This window comes from Antechinus flavipes, chromosome 1 (genome assembly GCF_016432865.1).
Source record: "Antechinus flavipes isolate AdamAnt ecotype Samford, QLD, Australia chromosome 1, AdamAnt_v2, whole genome shotgun sequence".
NCBI lineage: Eukaryota > Metazoa > Chordata > Mammalia > Dasyuromorphia > Dasyuridae > Antechinus > Antechinus flavipes.
Window position 1 is genome coordinate 352,515,837 of NC_067398.1, and position 26,833 is coordinate 352,542,669.

The 26,833-nt window shown below is 34.8% G+C and overlaps 1 protein-coding gene and 1 pseudogene across 4 annotated transcripts in view; one reads left to right on the plus strand and one right to left on the minus strand.

The window, feature by feature from the left end:
• Positions 1–314: 314 nt before the first annotated feature.
• On the minus strand, positions 315–11,100 carry LOC127545778 (40S ribosomal protein S7-like; annotated as a pseudogene).
• Positions 10,992–26,833, plus strand: part of CCDC68 (coiled-coil domain containing 68) — a 79,715-nt gene continuing 63,873 nt past the window's right edge. Inside the window, exon 1 of one of the 4 annotated variants that reach the window (XM_051969602.1) lies at positions 10,992–11,128. The gene's annotated coding sequence lies outside the window, so the exon portion shown is untranslated. Of the gene's footprint in view, positions 11,180–20,917; positions 21,703–26,833 lie in introns of those variants that run through there. The other 3 variants (XM_051969600.1, XM_051969599.1, XM_051969601.1) reach the window with 3 other exon arrangements.

Genomic DNA, 26,833 nt, shown 5'->3' on the forward strand with positions numbered 1-26,833 from the left:
AGATGTGAGATGATGATGGAGTTATACATGAGGAGAAAGTGAGAGAAGGATGAAAGATTTTAGTAACATAAGGTTTTTATTTACTCCAGAGGGTTCACTTGATGAGGTTAAAAGTTAAAAGATGCTAGTTTTTAGGACTCCATGTTTGAAAAAAAAAGATTGATTTTATTTCCATAAATAATCATTCCCATAAAGTGATTAAGTCACATTTTCATGAATTGATTAAGTAGATACAAGGGCTCTATGAAAAGTTTGGACATGTACATTAATAGCTCCTTTTAAAAATGAATAATGGATTTTAATAATTTCTGCTTTTATATTTGGAACTCTGGGAATTCAAATTTAACATCTCTGTTAACTCATAAATGTCAGGAAATGTCTCTGTACTGTGTTTCTTATTGTTCTCTGGTCTTTTATTCAAGTGGATCTTTATAAGTCTGCTGCTATCTAGTTTAATATGAAACATCTTGCCAACCATTTCATTTGGGAAGACCAAGTATTTAAGGATTGCATCATGCACAGTGGTCAGAGTTTGGCTCATGGGACCCTTTTTCTTAGCTTTTTTTATAGATTTTTCTTGTTGGCTTAGGAAGATTTCTTCTCTGAACAATAAAGACCACATACTTGACACTGAATTTTTTCTGCAATTCACATACTAGTTATACTTGGATCTTATAAAAATATTTTAATTTATAAAAAGGTTTAGACTGGACCAAAGATAATGACAGTTTTTCTGCAACACCAGTTTCAATTTTCTGATGTGCTGTGATATTAAGCTCTCTTAAATGAGATTTTAAAGCAACATTCATCCTCAAATTCAAGAGATCTATGAAATGTCCCAGAAAGGAGTTCTTTAACCATGACCTTGTAAAGGAGTAGCAAGACTTTCTGGACTGTAGTTGTTAAAAGCCATAAATATTTAGCTTCTTGCCATTGTGCTTCATGATCTTGGCACTGGACCTAAGTGTGTCACTGATTCACTGAGCACTGATTTAGAAAGAGGGAGAGTTCTCAAAAGAGCCCATAACTGACTTCTTGAGATGATTTTGAGAAGTTACTATAATTGATCCTAAGGAGGATGCTTGTTCTGGATATTCAGCTCATTGATATCTCATGAAAGTTGAGTGATTAAGACTCAATATTAAGAAGTTTAAATTGCTCAAGATATTGAGGATCAGAGCCATCTCTAAGAGCATGGGTGAGCTGGGTATAACAACATATTTTGGGGAAGAGTACTCATTGTCTCATCCACTATAGCTCTTTATATTGAATGTCTACTAGGGTGTCCACAGATCTACTCAAGTGAATAGAGAGATAGACAGAGAGATAAACAAGAGACAGACATAGAAAGAATGAGAGAGAGAGAGAGAGAGAGAGAGAGAGAGAGAGAGAGAGAGAGAGAGAGAGAGAGAGAGAGAGAGAGAGAGAGAATGAGACAGAGACAGAGACAGAAACAGAGACAAAGAGAGAAAGAAAGAGAAGTTCTGTCCTTGCTTCTTCATAACCATCATCACTGACACTGGAATTGGTATGGTAGGTACCATGCTCCCACACTCCTAAAATGATTTGGCTCCAACTTACTTTACTAGCCTTATCTCAGATGTTTCCATTTTATGTACTCAATGTTGTAAATAAACTGGCTCACTCACCTTTACCTGTTCTTGCTCCTATTGTTCCCTATACTTGGAATACTCTCTCTGCCTCCACATCCCAGGGATGTGAAACAGAAGCTTAAATTTATTTCTCCCTGTTCATTGTGATCACTGAATCACTTCACAAATACAGGGCCTAGAATTTTGGCAGAGATCCACATAAAGAACATCAGCCTACAGTTTGCAGACTCCACAATTTTCTCTTTTTTGAAAATTAACACATTCCCATTTCCTAGGTGGGGGCCCTCTGCTCCTGTTCATTACTAGGAACTCTCTCCTGGCTGTATGCAACCATTTTCCATTCACTTTCTGATACCTTTAATCATCTCCTTCCATCAATCTAATCAGAGAGAAAGGCTATTAGGTAAAGTTTACATGTCCACATGGTTTATAAGCAGAGTTAAATTTAGTTGTGAAGAAATCTCAGAGTACAAACTACATACTGTTGAAACATTTCAAGGATATAGAAATTCATTCAATAAAAATTTATTAAGTACCTATTATATGCCAAGCACTGTGGTAAGGATACAAAAAAAAGGACAAAAGATAGTTCCTGCTCTCAAGGAGTTTACAATCTAATGGGAAAGGGGAAAGAGTAAGCAAACAGATAAGTACAAATTAGCTACAGACAGAATAAATAGGAAACAGTCAACAGAGGAAAGGTGCTAGAATTAAGAAGGGTTGGGGAAGGCTTTCTGTAGATGGAATTTTAGCTGAGACTTAAAGGAAACCAAGTAAACCAGTAGGTGGAGATGAGCAGTCAATGTTCATCCATCTTAAAGTAAATTTAATTTGCTCTATCCTAGTGCTATTCTTGTCTAAAAAAAAAAAAAAAAAAAACATACAGATTTTAAAGAAGTAAATATTCTGAGCCATACTAGAAAGAGTTCTGAGTCACTAACTCTGGGTTTGAATCTAAGCTGTGCTTAATACTATTGACTGGACCTCAGTTTGCTCATCTACAAAATGGAGGGGTAAGAAAATAATCTTAGGTTCTTTCTTTATCTTTAGGTTTCTTTCAACTCCATTTGTGACAGCCTTCTGCCACCCCTCTGGGGTCCTGATATTGAGGTCACATTATTTTGGCAAGTTTGTACTGCTTTTATTGCCCAGTCTTAGTCTAAACATTGGTCCAACAAGTATGTTTAATTGATCTTCTGGTTGAGGGAGGGGGACGAAGAAAAATACTCTTTCCACATGTCTCTCTGGCATTTCTATCTGGCCTGTGAAATAGTGAAAATAAGATGAATCCAGATTTCCCTGACTGATAAAGGTCAATTCTCTATCTCTAACCTATCCTGTCTCATATAATAATATAATTTTTAAAAAATATAATGATCTATAGAATAAATTAGCCTCTAAAAATAATGATCCATAAATTATAATTATAATATTAAATATATAATTATAAAAATATATCATAGATATAAATATAAAACATATAATGTATATGTAATATAAAAATAATAAAAATAATTATCTATAGAATGAGTTAGCCTCTAATAGCCATAATCTCTTTTGGAAAGGGGCATCCAAAGAACTGGCAGAATAATGTAACTAAGACTCAAAACAGTCATTATGTCAATTTTCATCTAGGTAAGTATCTTCTCCTTTGGTACAGATCCCAGTGCATGTACATCTTCTTTAAATAGTCTTATAAAGATTTTCCCCATTAATTCATAGTTGGATACTTAGTAATGTCCCTTGCCATTACAATATAGGGGTATCCATGCTCATGGTCATTAGGTGATGGATTCTTTGGCCACAGCAATACATAAAACAACTCATAATTTTTAATGTCTAAAAATGACTCGTACTAATACTAAATAAAATTGCCACCTACTTTCTAAATTATGAAAAGACTATTGAGCTTTGTAAAGATACCAATTATTGCTGTAAACAATTACTATATTATGTCATAGTTTCTATTTCCTATTGTATATTGAAAAGTATATTGTATAATAAAAAGTATATTCATTAGAAAATGAGTCACATTTTCATACAGGTTTATGTACACCCACATTTGCAAACACTATTCATGAATGTTTTGTAAGTGATATACTAATGAATAGCCAATGCTTTTGTTCTTTTTAAAATTACACTTTATTTTTTTAAATCAGTAAAAATCTCCCTCCTTGTTCTCTCACTCCAACCATACCACCTCCACCCCATATTGAGAATGAAAGAAAAGTTAAACCCATATTATAAATAAAATAAATTTCTGCATTGACTATGATCATGCATGGACCATGTCCAAAACCAAACCAAACCAAAACAAAATTCTCATTCTGTGCTCTTAAATCCTATACTTCTCTATCTGAGGAAGATAGCATCAAATATCATTAGACCTTTTGGAATTGTGCTTGGTCATTACACTGATCAGAGAACATTTCAAAAATTTTCATCTTTATCATATTGTTGTTTTTATATAAATAATTGTTCTACTGATAATGTTTATTTTACTATGTATTAGTGCATACAAGTCTTCTCATGTTTCTCTAAAGCCCTCCCCTTTGTTATTTCTTACAGCACAGTAGTATTCCATCACATTTATATAACATAATTGGTTCAGTCATTCTCAAATCTATGGGCAATGGATTATATATGTTATATATAATTTATAATAGATTATAATAGAAATCTATTAATTTCCATTTCTTTGCTGCCTCAAAAAGAACTATAAATATTGTATACATTTAGAGTTTGTTTTGCTTAGAGCTGATTCATACCTCCAAGCGCCTTCCCATTTCTACTTCTCACTTTTTCCTTTTATTTCCCTGTTGAGTGAAATGTATTTCTGTACCAAATTATGTGAACGTATGGGTTCTTACCTTTTTTAATCAGTTCAGATGAGAGTAAGGTCTTAATCTTATTTCTTAGTCTGCATTTCAAATTCTTTATAAGTGAACCACCCCAAGATTTCCTAAACGTTTTGCCCTTAACTCATGTGTGATCTTGTGGACCATCTGTCAATGGTATTTTCTTGGAAAAGATATTGTAGTGATTTGCCATTTTCTTTTTGTTTTATTCAGGCAGGGCTGAATGATTTGTCCAGGGTCATATGGCTAGTAGCTGTCTGAGATCACATTTGAACTCTGTTCTTTCTGATTCCAGACTCAGGGCTCAATCCACTGTATTATCAAATAGCTTCCAAATAACCCTGTGCTCCATCCTCTTTCCTCCTTTCTCCAAACACTTCTGATTCCTTTGTTCCTACCATTCCTCATACCTAAAATACTATTCTCTCACATATTTTATTAAAAATGTATTACAGGTAGGAAAATTCATATATATATTATATAATTTAGATAATGTAAATATGGAATTTGAAATAAATATATATGGAATATTTGTAAAATATAGAATATATTATATAAACATAATAAATATATGTATATACATATACATGTATACATATATATGCAGAAATATTTTACAGTTTATATGTATCTATGTGTTGAGTTCTTTCATAATTCATAAAAGAATTAGCAGAGGGAAGGCAATAAAATTAGAGGGATTGGGCAAAGAGTTAAAATGCATTGCTGGGCTAATGTGTAAATGGGCAATTCATTGTACTATCATCTGACCTCCCATTAGTTCATAATTTGTATCTGCTTAATAGTTCAAGGAGTTATCTTTAGAAGAGGGCTAAGGGTCAAATATCTAAAGCTGAAAGGAACCTCAGAGATCATGGTTGAATGCTCTAATTTACAGTTGAGAAAGCTGAGGCTCAGGGAAAGAACTCAAAAGAAAGAAAATAGGTTCCTAAATTTGTTCTGATATGCTAACTTGATTCTAGCTAAGTTCGAGCTTCAAAATCAAAGCATACTATGCATTGCAGCATTACTTTTGCCAAGTTTTTCTGTATGCATCAATTGTTTCCCACCATGTACTTGCTGAACAAAATGCTGAAGGCAAAAATAACAATAACAACTTATATTTGAATAGAACATTGCATTTTACAAAGGTCTTTTTGTATGTTATCTGATCTGGATTCCATACCTGGCTCTACCATTTACTTAGTTGTATAATCAACCTTGGGCAAATCATTTATATTCTTGACAAGACTGAGTACAGAGAGTGGGGAATTTGGACCTCACTGACCTAGATTTAAATCTCAGCTCTGTGATTTGCAACCTTTGTGGCTGTGAGTAAGTCACATAACCTCTCTAACTTAACGTTTCCTCATCTTACATTAGTAAAGGAAGTTGTACTGGATAGTTTCTAAAATCCCTGTCAGTTCTTGATCCTGGAAATCTAGTCTCTAAAACAGGAAGGTTAATGTTTACACTACCAGCTTTATAAAGCAGTTTGAAGGTCTGATAATGGATGTGAAAGCACTCTAGAAACTAAAAGGTGCTATACAAATGTAAGGCATTCTTAGCAATTATCGTTATCATTCATTAATACTTTTAAAATATAAAGAAAATAGAGATCTAACAAGGCTTTAAAAATTTCTAATGACATTTTTTTAAGAGAAGGGAAGATACTATGTATTTATTAAATGCCTATATGTTAGGCACTGTGCTAAGGGTTTTACAAATATTTTTTTCATTTGATACTCATAATCATTATGGAAAATAGGTGTTATTGTTTTCCCCATTTTACAGTTGAGGAAACAGAGGTAAACAGGTTAACTGATTTGCCTAGTGTTACACAGCTGACTAGTAAATGTAATGATATAATTCTAAAGAAGAAGAAAAAATTAGCCAAGAATCATTTTTCTTCTGAAAAATCTTTTATTCGGAAATATAGGGGAACATTTGATTAATGAGGTACTACTTGGAACCTGATTAAAAGAACTATTAGGACCTTTAGATTTAGAGCTCGATGGGCCCAGCTGATTCAACCCTTCTCATGTTACATTCACTACAGAGAAGTGTTCAGGGCCACTCTGGCAAGGATGGCAAGCTAACCTTCAGTTCTAGCTCATTGGATTCCAAATCAAGCCTTTCTCATGTATGAACTATAAGTCTGGGAGTCTCTGATCCTATGAGTCTATAAACCTCATTCAGGGCAGAAGAGTATTGATAGATGTTTAATAAATAGGTGATCAGGATGCATAAAAATAATTTCCATTTTAAACAATTATTAATGGCACTCCTAAATATAAAAGCAATCTCAATGGATAGATTGTCCTGGAGTCAAGAAGACTTGTTTTTGCAAGTTCAAATATGACACTTAAGGATTTATATTCTAGTCTAGAACTTGTACCAAAGGAAAAAAAAAACACACCAACATGAGGTGGTCCCATCCCAGGCACAAATTTGCTTAGTAATAGCTTTGTGACACTTAATAGCTTTGTGATGTTCAGCAATTCACTTAACCTTGTTCGCCTCAGTTTCCTCATCAGTAAAACTGAACAGAAGAATGAAATGGCAAGCCACTCTAGTATTTTCATGAAGAAAATGCCAAATGGGGTCACAAACACTCTGAAATGACAGAGAATGAATGAACAACAAAAATAGGATAAGAATCCTAAAACTGCTAAGCATATTAGTGTCCAAATGTATACAATAAATGCTCTAAGTAGTCAGAAAGGGGTTGGCATTTCTTGATGGAATTTAATGCATGTGGAATGATTTTAAATTATATTGATGTGGAGAATTGTGCTTTTATTCTGGGCTACTTAGCAAATTTTAGGTAAAATGTTTTAGGTTGTAATTGGGGACTTTGACAGAACATTTTTTTTTCCAATTTATTTATTTATTAATTTTAAAATAGCTTTTTATTTACAAGTTATATGCATGGGTAATTTTACAGCACTGATAATTGCCAAATCTTTTGTTTCAATTTTTTCCCCTCCTTCTTCCCACCCCCTCCCCTAGATGGCAGGATGACCAATACATGTTAAATATGTTAAAGTATAAATTAAGTACAAAATAAGTATACATGTCCAAACTGTTATTTTGCTGTACAAAAAGAATCGGACTCTGAAATATTGTATAATTAGTGACAGAACATTTTTGAGTTAAAAGCACCTTAGACAAGATTTATCCCTATTTGTACCAATATTCCTGTGAGGTGAGACAGACACAGTAGTTCCTACCTCCATCCACTTTTCTATCTGATTAGTACACAATCTACATAAGGTTGCCTACATAGCAGTTTGAGTGATAAAAGATTATTTGGATATAATTTCTTTTTTTCTGAAGATAAAAATCAATTCTGTTTAAAGGCAATAGGCTCATGATTATTTCTGAATCCACTAGTAATGGTACCTGTTCTTCCTTCTCCTTAAACAACAATTAAACAACTGTATGCCAAAATATCAATGTGCTGACTTACTAGCTTACTATTATCCCCTCCTAATTCAAAGGATGCACAGTCATTCTCAGACTACTTCCTGTCTTAGAGGACGCATTTAAGTGGTAGTTGAATCAAAACTATAGATATATCAAAATAGTAATCTCCACCCCTTCATGCCATGGATCACTCTCTTGGGGTGGTGAATCCTTCTGGGCAAGGATTTCTGGGCAAATTTGTGCCTGGGATGGGAGCACCTCATGTTGGTGTGTTTTTTTTCCTTTGGTACAAGTTCTAGACTAGAATATAAATCCTTAAGAGCATTTCCTCAGCTTTGAAATTTTTTTTTGACTTTTTGTACCATTTCTAGCATAGTGTTAGATACAAAATAGGTACTAAATAAATGCTTATTGATTGATTGCAATTCACTTCAGTTGCCCTCTGTTCTGATCACTTCACTGATTTCCAATACTTAGTAAGAACTATTGGGTCTTTATGTATCCCATACATAAATTTAGGATATAAATAGTATCTTGATGGTACTGTTTTATTTAATCACATTTTCAACCATATCAATAGATATTAATGGGTATTCTTCATTCCCATCCCCAGAGCATCAAAGAAAAATACTAAAATTACACATGTGTTGGTTGGCTATTGTTCTTTGTTCTTGAAGAGGACCAAAATGACACACATCTAAAATATTTACCAAGGGCTACATCAGGACTCCATATTAATGGTTTTTCCCCCCAAGGATATTTCCAGACTTCAAGAGTATTCCAGAATCTTACAGGGGACAGGGTCTTCAGAAATCATTCTATTGGATCTGTCTATACCAGAACAAAAATCCTTTCAATTTAGTCCTAATATATCTGAAAAATGGTCACCTTGCCTTTGATTCTTTTTTTTTTTTTTTTTTTTTTTTTGGAGAGGCAATTGAGGTTAAGTTTCTTGCCTAGGTTACACAGCTAATAAGTATTAGATCTCTGAGGTCTCATTTGAATTCATTCTCCTGACTCTAGGGCCATTGCTTTATCCACTGCACCATCTAGTTGCCCCTCTTTTGTTTGAAGAAGTTTTGGTTAGATGAAGGATGCAAAAGACTCAAGCTGAAAAAAGAGGTAATTGGCAATTTGTAGGGTGTAGGAATTGTTTAAGCATCCCAGAAACTGGAGAAGGAAATTTTGGTAAAAATAAAAGAAGGGACTTGACCTAAAAAAAAATTTCTGACATAACGTGGAAGACTTGGGTAGAAGATCCCAAAAAGAATGAGGACCTGAGGAAACGAGTCAGTTAAAATACAAAACAAGAAGTTAAGAAGTCACAGTTGCCAGAATCTATTTGTTTTATGGGCCAGGAAATAAATGGAATACATTTCCATCTGGGAACATGTTCTTCAATCCATTTTAATAAAAAGTAATTCAATTCATGATAACATATTTTGAATTTTCTGGACATTTAAAATACAATATTAGGAGGAAGAAGCTGGAAGTTAATACCATCTCCAGAAATCAGGGAAAATAGGCATCATACAGCTGGAAGAAATCTGAAGCTGGACCTTTATTTGAAAGCATTTTGTGGGGGGTAGTCATCCTTGCCATATCTACCTAATAGTAAAACAAATTAAAAATGTATTTTAAAATGTTATCTATATTATACACTTAAAAGGAATAACAAGCAGTATACAGCAGGTTGCAGTTTCATGTGTAATCATCTTTTTATTATACTGTATTATGAAAATGTTTGTTTTATTTCATGTTAAAAATAATTTTAAAAAGAAACTTGTAATTAAGGCTTTCATTATTCTGATTAGTCTTCCTTAAGATGCCTTCTTCCCCATTTATTTAAATGTTAGCTATTGAACTATAGTTGAAGAATTAGGAAATAACAAATTTAATTACTGCAATATTTTCTATTTCATCTACTTAGTGTCTGACAGAACACACAAAGAAAGTCATGCTCTTCAGAGAAAAAAATATGAGCTCAGGCCAAAGTCTACTATTTAATGACATTCTGAGAAACTCAGGAATTCTCCATGTCTGTGTCCTATCTCCTGTGTTTCCCTGTCATACTGGTGATTTTCCTCCCACAGACTATAGTCTAAGACAGGAAGGAGCAGGATTGTCCCCAAAAACTAAGATCAAAAACTAGATCAAAGCACAGAAAAAAAGGAAATTTAAGTTTATAAAACTTTTTTTTAAGGAAAAAAAAAAGTGCAAATTTAGACAAATAAGTTAGGATAAAAGATCTGCTATGTCACATTCCTTTGCGATAACATATGCTTGCTGAAGAACATGATTTATTTTTCTATAACCAACATAACTATTTGATAATAATTATGATTGGTTTGTTACAGAGTAATACATAACTACCTTATTTTTTTTTAAAGTCAACTTTTATTCATGTTATTGTTCCTCGAACATTTATTTTCGTCTAATGGCATTGACAACTTTTACAAGTGTTAATCAAAAGATCATTTTGGCTGTACCTCTAAGCTTGCCTGACCTTGAAATGGGCAAATTCCTTTCTCTGAAAAAAATAAAAGAAAAGAAAAAAAACAGAAGGGTCTAGATTCCTAGATGCCACAAATTCTTCCAGCCTCTTCCTGCTCTCAAATTCTGTGATTCTAAGACCAGAATAGAAAGCCCCACTTGGGCTGCAATAAAACTGCTCTAAGTGCAAATAATTCGGTAGACTAATATTCTTTGAATGTAATATAGTATAAGAGGGGCTGTGGAGTTTACAGTAGGTTAGACTAAAGTTTTATTTATTAATGAGGTAAGGGTGGGGGAAGTTTGAATTAAGCACATACATTTCCTTGAGTTTGGATGTGTATTTTTATTCTTAAAAGATGGTGAGTAGGTGATAGAAATCTTAAATGTCAGGGCTTAAGTATGGGGTGGTCTGAGTTTGAAGTTAAGATGAAATGGTGGGTGAGACCAGAATACATAAGGTCTCCGGGACTAGAGGAAATACCGGGGAGCCCAGGCAGGTCGCAGGGGACGCCCACCAAGGAGGTCACGCCTGGGCGGACTCCGGACTTTATCCCCAGCCGCACCCCCTCTAGGGCGGAGCATGAGCCCAGCGGCGCCCGGCGGGAAACCCCTCCCCTGGGCAGCTGAGTCTGGAAAGCTCCTGGGAAGGGCCGGAGCTGGAGGAAGACATCGGGGTGTGCTTGCTCGGACCCCCCAGACTGGGGCATTCTCACCCTCAGCTACTGGGAGTCGGAGGTAGCTCTGCCAAGAGGGAGGCTGAGGCTGCATGTTTCTGGGTCCCATCAGGTGCCTGGGGCCGGGGATTCCCTCCGTACAGTTTTCCCTTCCGTCTTCCCTCACTCTTCTCACCCTCCTACCCCGGGTTTTGGTGGAGTCTCTTCTCTGTGCTGCGTCCGGGGGGCTGGGGTCAATTTCCTCTCTCTCCTAAAACTCGCTTTCTCGTAGGGCTCTTAAGGACAGAAAGAAGAGCGCTCTCAGTTTTCCCCAAACGGGAGTTCGAATCCCATCCTTACTGCTTCTTATCAGTGTGACCTTGCACAAGATGCTTTCTTTGCTTATCTGTAAAACGAGTAGGGGGTGGCGGCGATGGATTTGTGAGGTTTCTTTCACCTCCGATCTGTGCTCTTAAGAACTTTCTTGCCCTTGGTTGGGAGAGGTTGACTTTTCCCAACTTGTTTGATAGTGATAGCTATGTGACTTGATCCCAAGGATGTTTTATTATCTTTGTAATGTATCGATATATCTCTAATCCATTCTGAGAGTATGTTCATATTGTGTGCTTATCATTAGTTTCTATCAATTAGAAGTTTATATATAACTTAACATAGTAGAAACGTGGAATTTCGCATATGGGAGAGGCTTTTATGCAAGTGAAGTTTTTCTCTGCAGAATTCCTGACAGCCAATTTCTACTTGAAAATTTCCACCGAAGAGGAAGTCACCATCTCTTTTCATAGCTTAGTCCATTGTGATGTAGTGACTCTTAGTAAGCCTTTTCTCACCTAGAGCCTAAGTTTGTTTCTCTTCAAAGTCTAACCAATATGATCGTAGAGGTGGAGGGAAAAAAGCCCCTATTTGCCATCCACCCCCCCCCCCCGACCATGGCTTTGTATAGGGAATTAGGGTGCTGGTTAGGCATTTGGGAGCTCCGAGTGTTTTTAAAAAGATAAGTGAATGAATAGTTCTGTTTTTTTTACTGACTCCCCAGCCTTCAGAGAGAGGTAAAAGAAGATAACTGGTCATTTGTTTTGTCATTTAATACTGTCTTTTCTGCCTTAGTAGAAGTATCATAAGGTGATTTGCAAAGAGGGATCATTTTTCTTGGAATAGGAGAAGCACAACAGGCCAGTGGAGAGTGATTTAGGTATGATAGTGAAATTAATTTTGCATCATCTATCCCCTTTGGAAAAAAAAATCAGTAGGCAAGAAGGCACAAGCCAGCATCAACTTCAACATAATAGGCCATCAAGCAGTAGGGATTTTTACAAAATTCAGTTAGTGTAAGAAAAATGCTTCTTTTGTGGTTTTTAAGTGCTTTCAATTCCTTATTATTTAAATCTAAGCTACATGAAGAGTGACAAAATAGAAAAGAAAATCATTTTTCATTAGCAATAGGAGGGAAGGGGACAAGTGATCTCTTGTTTTCTTCCAACACTATTAAAAATTCACTTTTGCATAAGTCACAGTTTCCAGAAATATGAGCTCTTCTGATGTCTCAGGTTTCTTGACATTGGCAGACACAATTGGTGGGACTGTCACACTATTTGGCTGCTTTTTTTTTCCTCTACAAGATTTGAGAGCAGATTTTGCTTTTATAGCTCCTAAAGCTACTAGCCTTAGGAACAAACAGAAATAGGAAGAAGTTTTTCTTCCTTTAAAGCTACACCTATCAAGAAAAGAATTAAAAGATTAAATTGATGGCATTCTATTTCTAGGCTTTGGGAGTGGATGGGTGGGGATTAAAAAATATAAAACCTTTAACATTTTAGGCATCAGTAGCCCCTTGATCAAAATGTAAAAAAAAAATCTCTTTTTAAAATGAAGAGACTACTTAGGTTTTATGATTATGAATCATATTTATAGAATGTTAAGTTTGAAAGGGACCTTAGAGATTTCTAAGGCCCAAACCAAATACTCATTTTACAGGTATGGACACTGAAGCCCAGAGAAGTTAAGTGATTTGCCTAGCTGATTGACAACTATTGATACTCAACATTATCTTCTGGGAATCATGGAATGTTTGGAATTCTTTTTTATTTGTCACAGACTCCTCTGGCAGTCTTATGAAGCTTATTGACCTTTGCTCAGAATAATAATTTTAAATCCACAGGGTAAAATACTAAAATTATAAACAAAACTAATTATATTGAAATAAAGATGAAATCATTTTTCCCATTCAGGTTCATGGATTCCCTAAAATCAATCTGGGAAATTTAATTTAAAAACTTTTGACTGAATCCAACCCCTTCATTTTTCATCTGAGGGAACTGAGTTGCCCAATTAATGAGGTGTTTTATAGCATCAGAAGTTTTAAAAGTTTTAGCCAATGTGGCCATTTATTCTGTTTTATTTTTAACATTATTTTTCACTGTAACATCATTAGTTTCCTTAAATTAGGCCTTTCTAAAAAATAATAGAAACGTAGAATTTCACATAGAGAAGAGCATTTAATCTAAACAGGAATCTTTTCTGCAACTAAATTCTTTATGAGAATTTCCACTGAAGAGGAATTCACCATTTCCTTTTACAACTCAATCCACTTGTAGGGTAACTGATTGTTAGTAAACTTTTTCTTCCCTAGAGTCCAAATCTGTCTGTAAAGTCTATCCCTTGTTCCCACTTTTGTCCTGTGGGATCTGAAAAGAACAAATATAATCCTTCTTCTGTATGACTGAGGTGGTTTCTGGGAGGGCTTTGTTTGAAAAGGCGATACTTTAGGGGCTGGCCAATTATGTGAGAGGGGTGTGCTCCAGAGTATGTAGGATATTGATGACAGTAGTATTCTGAGAGTTGAGCTATGCATGGGAGAGCCCTTACTCAGCCGTATTATCACCAGAGCCAGTCATTATACTTAGGACCTATAAAATTAAAATGCTTATGAAAACAGTTTTGATTGTATGAGTGATACTTAGGATGATAAAAAATTCTTTTGTCTGAAAAAAAGATTCATTCACCAAAGGACTTATAAATCAGAAGTAACTAGTGTCTATAGAAGTAATCTTACTAGGACTTAGTCATTAGTTGCAATAGCTGGTATTTACATTTCATTTTAAAGTTTTTAAATGCCTTATACAAATTTCATCTGATTTGTCTGTTTTGAGGGAGGTACTGGAAGTAATATCAAAATTTTACAGATGAAGAAAATCAGCTGGCACTTATATACTACTATATATTGAAGAATCTAATATTATTTGGCAGTGTTTATGTCTTGTTTATTAAAGTGTATTTTAAGCTTTTTGAGGAACAGGGTAATTGTGTGTATGTGTGTGTGTGTGTGTGTGTGTGTGTGTGTGTGTGTGTTTATATCTTTTGATAACTATCCTTGAAACCTGGTAGATAACTAGAAACTGTATTAGTAGAAGAGAGAGACTTTCCAATAAGGGAAGACAGTACATGGCATATTGGTAGCATTGTAAAGACCAGCATGACTGAAAAAGAAATCATATGTGAGCAAAATAGTGGAGAATTATTTTGGAAATGGAGTGAAGTTAGATGATAAAGAACTTTGGGAGATTGGCAGGAGCTAAGTAAAGACCTCTAATTGGTATTAGGAACAGACTGCTTTGACGTATAGACTATTTATTATTTGGGAATAGACCAGATTCTGAAATTTGCCTATTGGCAAAGGGAAATTTGCTTTTTTTGTTTTATTTCTTATTTAGTAATTTAATTTCAGCATGTTAGTATCTTAAGATACTACTATGGATGTTTTAAAAAATTACTATGGATGTTCTCAAGAAGGAAGGAGAAAATTACAGATTTTATCACATATACTTGGTAAGTAGGGTATTGTAAAGACATATATATATATATATATATGCTATAACTTGAACATCATAGTATTTCCATTTTTTACCAAATTATTTATTAGATAATAAACTATATAAAGAAAAGAATAGTGTTTTAGTTATCTTTATTTCCCCTAGCAGCTTGGCATAGCAATACTAGCTAGCATTTCTAATTTGCAAAGCAATTTTACATAGTTTAAATAACTTGGTATGCCATATGCTATCACATACATTCTACCATATATATATATATATGTATATACATACATATGTGTGTGTATATATGTATATACATACATATACATATATGTATATATGTATATGTATGTGTGTGTATGTATATATATGGATATATTGTTATTGTTCATTTGCTTCAGTCTGGAATTTTCTTGGCAGAAATATTAGGGTAGTTTACCATTTTTTTGCTTGTGCTCATTTTACAGATGAGGAAACTGAGCTTTTATGGAGTTAATGGCTTGCCCAGGGTCATATGACTAGTAAGTGTCTGAGGCCAGATTTGAACTCAGGAGGATGAATCTTTTTGACTCCAGGCCTGCCATCCTATCTGTTGCATGACTTAGGTGCTCTGGATTATATATACATGCACAATACATATATGTATATGTGTGTGTGTATATATACACACACATATACATATATGTATATGTGTGTGTATACACACACACACACACGTGTATAATACATACACAAATGTCCATAATATAGTAGATAGAGAGGACAGTGGATAGAGTGTCAAGCCTGAGTCATAATTGTCTATATGATCAAGAAAGTCTCTTAACCTCTGTTTACCCTAGTTTCTTCATCTACCAAAATCTTCCAAGATTGTTGTAGAGGATTGTTAAGGAATATTAAAGAGTACCCTGAACTTGGATTAAAAGATGATAATTGTAAAACACTTAACATAGTACTTGTCACATAATATATGCTTTATAAATATTAGCTAATATTATTGTTATCATTGTTGCCTCTGACATATACTGGCTTTGTGATCATTGCAAGTCACAACCCTTTAATCCAGGAGTCAGCAAACTCTGTTTGCGGGGTCAAATTCTGTTCTTGGAAAGCTAAGAATTTTTTTTTTTCATTTTCAAATACTATAAAACAACTTTCTTAGTTCACCACTGACCCCTGCCCTAGGCAGCCCTCCTTGACTGTACAGAAGGTGCTGATCAGCATCAGTGGAAAGAATTTCCTCTTTAGGGAGTTCTCAGTATCAGTGAAATCATGTCAGGTTCTATCCTTGTATCTCTCAAACTGTATAGCATAGATCTTTGCACAGAGCTGGTGTTTAGCAGATGGCTGGTGAATGGATAAGTGGATGAAATGATGATGTCTTTTTTTTTATTGAGTAGTGTATCTTTTATTTAATAATAACTTTATATTGACAGAATCCATGCCAGGGTAATTTTTTTTACAACATTATCCCTTGCACTCGCTTCTGTTCCGATTTTTCCCCTCCCTCCCTCCACCCCCTCCCCTACATGGTAAGCAGGCCTATATATGTTAGATATGTTGCAGTATATCCTAGATACAATATATGTTTGCAGAACCGAACAGTTCTCTTGTTGCACAGGGAGAATTGGATTCAGAAGGTAAAAATAACCTGGAAAGAAAAACAAAAATGCAGATAGTTCACATTCGTTTCCCAGTGTTCTTTCTTTGGGTGTAGCTGTTTCTGTCCATTTTTGATCAATTGAAACTCAGTTAGGTCTCTTTGTCAAAGAAATCCACTTCCATCAGAATACATCCTCATACAATATCGTTGTCGAAGTGTATAATGATCTCCTGGTTCTGCTCATTTCAGTTAGCATCAGTTCATGTAAGTCTCGCCAGTCCTCTCTGTATTCATCCTGCTGGTCATTCCTTACAGAACAATAATATTCCATAACATTCATATACCACAATTTACCCAGCCATTCTCCAATTGATGGGCATCCATTCATTTTCCAGTTTCTAGCCACTACAAACAGGGCTGCCACAAACATTTTGGCACATACAGGTCCCTTTCCCTTCTTTAGTATCTCTTTGGGGTATAAGCCCAATAGAAACACTGCTGGGTCAAAGGGTATGCACAGTTTGATAACTTTTTGGGCATAATTCCAGATCGCTCTCCAGAATGGTTGGATTCGTTCACAACTCCACCAGCAATGCATCAGTGTCCCCGTTTTCCCGCATCCCCTCTAACATTCATCATTATTTTTTCCTGTCACCTTAGCCAATCTGACAGGTGTGTAGTGGTATCTCAGAGTTGTCTTAATTTGCATTTCTCTGATCAATAATGATTTGGAACACTCTTTCATATGAGTGGTAATAGTTTCAATTTCAACCTCTGAAAATTGTTTGTTCATATCCTTTGACCATTTATCAATTGGAGAATGGCTTGATTTCTTATAAATTTGAGTCAGTTCTCTATATATTTTGGAAATGAGGCCTTTATCAGAACCTTTAACTGTGAAGATGTTTTCCCAGTTTGTTGCTTCCCTTCCAGTCTTGTTTGCATTAGTTTTGTTTGTACAAAAGCTTTTTAATTTGATATAATCAAAATTTTCTATTTTGTGATCAGTAATGGTCTCTAGTTCATCTTTGGTCACAAATTTCTTTCTCCTCCACAAGTCTGAGAGATAAACTATCCTATGTTCCTCTAATTTATTTATAATCTCGTTCTTTATGCCTAAATCATGGACCCATTTTGATCTCATCTTGGTATATGGTGTTAAGTGTGGGTCCATGCCTAATTTCTGCCATACTAATTTCCAGTCATCCCAGCAGTTTTTATCAAATAATGAATTCTTATCCCAAAAGTTAGGATCTTTGGGTTTGTCAAACACTAGATTGCTATAGTTGACTATTCTGTCTTGTGAACCTAACCTTTTCCACTGATCAACTAATTTATTTCTTAGCCAATACCAAATGGTTTTGGTGACGTCTGCTTTATAATATAATTTTAGATCAGTTAGACCACCTTCATTTGATTTTTTTTCATTAATTCCCTTGAGATTCTCGACTTTTTATTGTTCCATATGAATTTTGTTGTTATTTTTTCTAGATCAATAAAATATTTTATTGGAAGTCTGATTGGTATAGCACTAAATAAATAGATTAGTTTAGGGAGTATTGTCATCTTTATTATATTCGCTCAGCCTATCCAAGAGTACTTAATATTTTTCCAGTTATTTAAGTCTGACTTTATTTGTGTGGAGACTTTTTTGTAATTTTGCTCATATAATTCCTGACTTTCCTTTGGTAGATAGATTCCCAAATATTTTATGCCAACAGTTATTTTGAATGGAATTTCTCTTTGTATCTCTTGCTGTTGGATTTTGTTGATGATGTGAAATGATGATGTCTAAGGATATAACAGAGCCCTTGTTCATCTTTGTGGGTTCATCTTTTGTGCAGTTACAGGATCCTTTTTCGGTAATGCTACCTCTGAACTGACTTTTTCATTATCCTATTTCCTTCACCAGCAAATCATTTTTTTTTTGACTAGCCATTAACTCTTTTATGCTGGAGGAATTGGTTTATTATAGAGGATATGCCCAGGAGGTGCTGGACAATTCCTCCTTGTGTCTCAGTAACTAGTTGGGGGATTTCCTTAGCCATGTTAACCTCTTCTCTTAACAGGATGAGGACTTGTTCTTGTCTGTTAAATAACATATATGATAGTCTTGTATCTTGTCCTTGCTACCCCACCAATAACCAAGTAAGGATGTTAGGCTGAGTCCAACTAGGTGGGAGCTCTACGCTTCAGTTAGGCCATGAAAGTGGGGAGCTAGGCAGAATGAAAGAGATGATGAAGGAAAGCTGATTGGACACACACTGAATCTAGTTTCTTGGAAGAAAGTCTATATGGCCATGGAGTCTCACTGTGGGCAGGCCTTGTGAAGCTCCCTGTTAATTCTGATTGACTATCTAGTCTGATTTCCATTTTGTGTATTTCTGTGTATCTGTGGAGATCAAATTTATAGCGGTATCACTTTAGAAAATGATCTAAGCGTGATCACTTTATCATTAGGGTAGCAGTAAAATGAGAGGAAAAAAAACCAAGCAAACAAACAACAAAAAAGTGAAAATGCTATGTTGTGATCCACACTCAGTGCCTACAGTCCTCTCTCTGAATGCAAATGACTCTCTCCATCACAAGACCATTGGGACTGGCCTGAATCATCTCAGCGTTGAAGAGGGCCACGTGCATCAGAACTGATCATCGTTTAGTCTTGTTGTTGCCATGTATAATGATCTCCTGGTCTACACATTTCACTCAGCATCAGTTCATTAAGTCTCTTCAGGCCTTTCTGAAATCATCCTGCTGGTCATTTCTTACAGAACAATAATATTCCATAACATTCACATACCATAACTTATTCAGCCATTCTCCAGCTGATGGGCATCCATTAAATTTCCAGTTCCTTATCGCTACAAAAAGGACTATTATAAACATTTTTGCACCTGTGGGTCCCTTTCCTTCCTTTAAGATCTCTTTGTGATAAAGCCCCAGTAGTGATACTGCTGGATCAAAGGATATGCACAGCTTGTTAGCCCTTTGCGTATAGTTCCAAATTGCTCTCCAGAATTGTTGGAGTTCACAACTTCATCAACTATGTATCAGTGTCCCCTCCAACATTTATTATTATCTTTTCCTGTCATCTTAGCCAATGATTAGTATTTTTAAAGAAAATGGGCTTGCATATGTAGATGAGGCTGCTGGCCACCCCTTTCTGACAATTAAGCAATGTTAATTATTTTATAGGATTCATGAATATCTTGCAGACCTTGTTAGTGGACCTGAGTTAGCAGACTCCCTGATACCTAGAAGAGTTTGTTAGGGAGATATATAGCAGACTCTCCTTAAGTGAACAAGAACAGAAAAGGACATGGAAATGTACCAGATCAAGTTGTAGGTTTTCAAAGATAGCAACTACATGCCATAAAATTTTTCAGTAGCTGAAGTTACGGGGTGTTTTTTTTTTTTTTTTTTTTTAAACAAATTCTGAGGAGGAACTGAACTCCTCCGACTAAGAAATGTTAATTGTTTGAGTCCACCTGCAAGGTTAGAGATAGTGGACTAGACTCCCTGGTATTTATCTGCATCCCTCAAGGATAACAGGTTTCCTTGAGGCAAGAATAGAGCAGTGATTAGTAGGAGAACTGAATTTCTAAACTTAACTCTTTACTGGCCAGCTGAATGTCTAAACTAAGTTCAGAGACAAAGTTAAAGTCCTCATGGCTTAGACAATTATAGGACAAAATTAATTAATTGTAAATAGAATCAATATAAAATGCTATAGAATCAATATAATTCCTTCGTAGTACTGTTTAGTCTAGAGCATAGTTATCAAACATGAATGCTGTGGGGGAACTAGATTAAAATGTGATCAGGAAATATTTTGCAAAAGAAATAAAAAAATTCAATAGAACATAAACAATGTCAATATGTGGTTTTCACAAATGGTGTCAAATTCAAATAGAAATGAGGTCCACTAAGCCTTGATGAAAATGTGTTGAATTAGTTTTTACATGTTATATTTAAAATGTAACATATATTTTTAGTTTATTTTGTTAAATATATGCCAAATATATTTTAATCTTGTTTCCACATGCCTGGGATTGTTGGTGATCTCATATGACTTTGTGCTTGACATCTTCACCCACTTATGTGATACCCACTTAGAAAAGAAGAGAGCTTGTCTTCATATGGTCATAAGCTTGAAGTAAGCTCTATATTTCTTACAGTTCCTTCTTTGTGTGGTCTAAATATAAACTGGGCGGCTAAATGATGCCTCAGTTTTTCCTCAGTTATAAGATGGGGAAAATAATAGCACTTATCTCGGTGGATCAAATAAGATAATAACTGTAAAGTACTTAACAAAATGCCTGGTACATAACAAACCCTTTATTTGTATTATTATTATGATTACTAGAAGAGACCTTAATCATCATGTAAGTACAACTGCCCCATTTTACAGACAAGAAAACTGAGCCTCAGAGAGCTTTTAATTACTTGGAAATCTGGAACTGGTACCTAGGTCTTCTCTGAGGATGGCACATTTTCTATTACCGTTTTATATCTATCTTGGTCAGACTTTGAGGCATTTTGCCATGTTTTTATTTAGTTCCCTTTCCTATTTCAGGTACAGTGCTATTAACTATTTACTACTCAAAAAACAAAAACAAAAACAGAACAAAAACCCTACACAAAACAAAAATACTGACTAAAGAAACTAATAATTAAAAAATGGTAAATAAAACATCTGATCTCTGGTATAGTTACCAATGTTTTATTCTTTATAATTAAAAATGCCCTACCAGTTGAAACGGAAAGACTCCTCCTTAAGAGCTTTGAGGAAGCATTATTGAAGTTAGCTTCCCTCCTCCATTCCAGAGTATATTACAGGCTTTATTTGTTTGAACTGGAGTTTAGCCACTGCTTTTATCTTATCACTGGAAGCCCTCAGTGCTTCTTCAGGCTATTCCTTTTTAATTAGGCTCAACATGTTTTCCTTTAGAGTGCCTACTTATATGTTAAAAAAAAAAAAAAAATTCTTTCTGAATGTCCCCTGAGTTATTTAACATTGATCAACATGTATTATTGATAGTCTGTGGATAGCCCTGTATTAGGGAAGCTAAAATAATAACAATGATAACTTGTATATAAGTGGTAGAGTTTTTTGGTTTGTTTTGTTTTAGGCCCAAACCTGTAATTTCATTGGTGGAGGGAAACTTCCTCAATCAAGCTTAATCACCAAGACTTGTCGCTGCAGTTCCAAGGAAAGCTATTTGTGTGAGTTTTAAGAATTTGAAATTGAGGCCTTACCAATTTTTCAAATCCATTTTAACTCTTACTTTGGTGACAAAAGCTAAATCAGCACCTGGGGGGGGGGAGGGGAGAGGAAGGATAAAATGGACCCAAGACAAAAGTCCAAATGAGACTAATTAGAGATTTCTCTTTCCTGGGCTAGAGGCAGAGGGGATGATACAGGGATCTGTGTTTGGGTCCATACATCCAGAAAGAGAACTGTGGAGATTGAATGTAAATCAACATATACTATGTTCACTCCTTTTTGTTTTTTTTTTTTTTTTCTCTCCCATGGGTTTTTTTTTTCCTGTTGTTCAGATTTTTCTCTCCCAATAATATTAAAAAAGAAATGAGTATTAAAAAGGTTACTATATGTGTTACTTGCATTCCAGGGAGAGGAGGGGGGGAGAAAGAGGAAGGGAAAATTTTGGAACACAAGGTTTTCCAAGGGTGAATGTTAAAAATGTTTTATATGAGTATGTTTTGAAAATAAAAGGCTTTAATAATAATATTTTTTAAAATTATTAAACTTTGAAGACAGTAACTTGGTACAAGAAGAGTTAATGCCCATGTATTATTATTTTAGCTTCCCTAATATATAGGGCTCTCCACGGATTATCAATAATACATGTTGATCAATGTTGAATAACTCAGGGAACATTCAGAAAGATTTTTTTTTAACATATAAGTAGGCACTCTAAAGGAAAAAATATTGAGCCTAATTAAAAAGGAATGGAGAAAGTACTATACTTGGAATTAGGAAGTCCTGAATTCAAATTCACAGACAGGATGTACATATATGACTCTTGGAGATTAAATTAAACCTGTCTCAGCTTTGGCATGTGACTATCAAACGAATTATTCATAAAATACTTTGCAAACATTAAAGACATATAAAAATGTTAGCTATTGTTATTTCATATTTTGGCATTTTTTGCATCTATGAGGCAGGCCAGAAGGCAGAATAGATCCTAAAATAAAATGCAGGTTTTAATGCAACTACTCTCTAATTGTTAGTCTCAAAGAGTGGCCTAGCATATAAAAGGTTAAGCCTCTTACCCAGCCTGTTTTACAAGAGCCAGAACTTGAACCCCGATAGGTTATCTGAACTTTTCATTAAATCCCCTCTCTTTTCTATTTTATGGCTTCTTGTGTAATATGTTATTTTGTAAAAATGATCTCTTTTACATAAATCTCTAGGGGAAAGTACAGTATTCTTTGGGTAACTGAAATGTTTTCAGAAGTTAGTTTTCTAGCTAATTCAGGGTTCATTAGAAAATTTCTGTGGTGAAATTCCTTCTACTCTGTATGACTGCTTATTTGTCTTTATTAGGCTTTTGTTGTTCAATAATTTTTCAGTAGTGTCTAATTTTCTATGACCCAAATTCAGGTTTTCTTGGTAGATACTAGAGTGGTTTGTCATTTTCTTCTCCAGCTCATTTTACAGATGAGGAAACTAAGGCAAAATGGGGTTAAATGACTTGCCCAGGATCACACAGCTAGTAAATGTCAATTGTCTGAGCCTGGATTTGAACTCAGATCCTTCTGACTCCATGATATGTACTCTACCTGGTATATCATCTAGCTGCCCTTGGAGAAAGCAAGGTGTTATATAAAGGGTTAGGAGATGAAGACATTCTGAGAGTGGAATGAATTGAAAAAACTGGGGGGTCAAGAAGCAGCCTCCTCCATGGATGGGAATTGAATAATGGATGTGTAGGGAGGTGAGGGAGATACTTGAAATGGAAGAAGAACTAAGCGTGTTTTCACTAAAAGAGGGTTGATGGGGACTTGAACTAGGATTGTGGTTGCGTGATATGAAAAAAGAGAACATATAATGACAGATGTTGTGAAGGAGTTTGGCCACATACAGGATATGTAGAATGAGGGAGATTGAAGGTGATTATATATGTTTGTGGGATGATTGACTAGGAGGAGGATGGTGCCCTCCAAAACAGGGAAGTTTGAAAGAAGGGGAAGTTTTGAGAGGGAAAGATGATGTATTCTGTTTGGACTCATTGAATTTGAGATATCAGTGGGACATTCAATCAGATATGTGCAAAAGGTAGTGAATGAAAAGGGTTTAAATTCCTTATCTCTCTGAACCAAATTAGTTCCAATAGAGCAGTAATGAACTGAACCAGCTATATCCAGCGAAAAAACTCTGGGAGATGACTATGAACCACTACATAGAATTCCCAATCTCTCTATTTTTGTCTGCCTATATTTTTGATTTCCTTCATAGGCTAATATGTACACCATTTCAAAGTCCGATTCTTTTTGTACAGCAAAATAACTGTTCGGATATATATACATATATTGTATTTAACTTATACTTTAATATATTTGACATGTATGGGTCAACCTGCCATCTGGGGGACCAGGTGGAAGGAAGGAGAGGAAAAGTTGGAACAGAAGGTTTGGCAATTGTCAATGGTGAGAAATTACCCATGCATATATCTTGTAAATAAAAAGCTATAATAAAAAAAAATTCCTTCTCTCTTTCTTAACTACAATCCCTCCTTCATGTGAGTGTGTTTATATATGATACCACAGAAACATACGCACACATGCACACATAGGCATATGTGCAGACATATGCATGCATATGTGTCTATGCAGATATTTGTGTGTATACATGCATATACATGTGTGTGTATATACATATATATATATATAATACATGTATTTATATATATATTTAAGGAAGTAAATAGAATATTAAAAAGATTTAAACTCCCTTTTTAAAATTTTCCAAACATATGCATAGTTTTGAACAATCACTCTTGTAAAACTTGTGCTCCAAATTTTTTTCTCTCTCCCTTCTCCTTACCCCCTCCCCAGATGACAAGTAATCCAATATGTATTTAAATATATGTAATTTTTCTCTGCATATTTCCACAATTATCATGCTGAACAAGAAAAATCAGATCAAAAAGGAAAAAAAACCCAAAAGCCAGCAAACAATGACAAAAGTGAAACTACTGTGGGCTCTGAGTTAGGAAGGCCCAAGTCCAAGATTTGCCTCTGACTCATATAGGCTGCATTGCACTGGATTAATCACAAAATTTCTGGATGCCCTAGGACACCTGAATATCAGAAGCTTCAAAACAAGTGATTCTCAGACTTGTCTCATAAAGAATTTTCTCATCCAATGAAATTACAGTTTTGATTCAAAAATAAAACCACAATTTGTAATTGTTTAAAGAGGGGGAAAAAATAAGATCATAAATACCTCATACATGTCCTTCAGTTAAACTTTGTCAACTCACCTGAGATTAATCCAGTTGACACTGGATGTCACCATTGTGCCATACATATACAGCTGGGGGAGCAGGTGGGAACTTTATATTTAGCAAAAGAATGGTTTTCATAATATTTTGAAGAAACGTTTTCAGTTTCTTGTGTTAGTTCCTATGTTTTAACATTTAATCACATTTATTTCCTTATTTTGTCCTATGGAGGAGTTTCCAAGGTCAGTAACAGTTCTAAAAAATAAAGAATTGGGAGACTACTAAATGGCACACTAGCTTGAGCACTGAGTCTGAAATCAGAAAGATTGTTTTCAAATCCTGCTTCAGACACTTCCTAGCTATGTGGTCTTGATCAAGTCACTTCCCCTCTCTTAGTCTCAATTTCCTCATCTGTAAAATAAGAATGATGATAATAGTATCTACTCTCCATTATTGTTGTGAAAATCCAATGAATCATTTGTGAAGTCCTTTTCTAACCTTAAAGTGCTATATCAATGTTAGCTCTTATTATCACTTTTTTTTTAATGCTGAGGCAATTGGGGTTAAGTGATTTGCCCAGGATCCACAGCTAGGAAGTGTTAAGTGTCTGAGGTCAAATTTGAACTCAGATCCTCCTGACTTCAGGGCTGGTGCTCCTCTTACTGTCATTTAAAAAATATTTTAATGTTGATTTTTAAAAAATTTTGACTTCTGAATTATCTTTCTTTCTTACCCCTCCCCCACCATTGAGAAAGTAAGAAATGTGATCCCTTATATATGTAAAGCCATATAAAACATTTCTATATTATCATTCCAAAAGAAAATACAAACATTTCCCATATTAATTATTTTAAATATTATTCTTACTATTATACATTACATATGCTTACATATTAATTAATATCATTAATATTAAGAACTGTTTATAGCTAAAAGTCATATTGTGTAGAAGGGTGTTTATATAATCACAGAATGAAACCCAATATCAAATTAGCTTTTTTATCTGCCATATTACATTGGTCACTAATATTGTGCTTGAAGTCTACTCAAATCCTCAGACCTTTTTCAAAACAATTTCTGTATGACCACATCTCACCCATTTTTTACTTGCAAAATTGATTTTTTTAAATCCAAAAGTGTAAGACTGTATTTTATCCCTATCGCACACTTAGATTCAGTCCAAGACTTTAGCCTTTCAAGATCCTTTTTTATTCTTACTCTCCTATCTGGTATGTTTTCTATTCCATATAGTTTTGTGCCATATGCAAATTTAAATAAGAATATGTCCTATGTTTTTTATGAGTATTTTAATAGCAGGATTTTATTGTTTGCAATGACCCAGAGCATATGAGCCATCAAGGGTATGCCTTGTGGCACCTGATACCCTCACATACTTTACTGTGCCCTGTCCTATTTTGTACCTTGGCAAACCTGCATTTCTACTGAACTTGTTTGATGGATATCAAGTCCTCTGTCTTCAAATAGAGGACTTGATATCTTTTATTATCTTCTAATCAAACTCAACAAATTTAACACAAGTTAGAAAGAAACATCAAAAATATATGAAATAATCCCTAAAATGTGACATATAACACATTCATAATAATGAGATTTTCATTGCAGGAGTATGTTAGAAAAGTCAAAGGGTTAATTTAAGCTAAATTAGATTGCTTTAGGCAATCATGCTTCACATGTAAGATGCAGACCAGAAGGGACAGTGGTCATAGATTATGTGCTTGTCAGTTGAGAGGAATCCAGCCAACCCTGACTCTCGGAAATCCCCTGCTTCATTCCTAGATTAGTAATGTGTGTGTACTAATGGGGGAGGGACAGAAGGGTGGATTGAGGTGTTAAATACAAACAAGATAGTCACTTCCTTGACC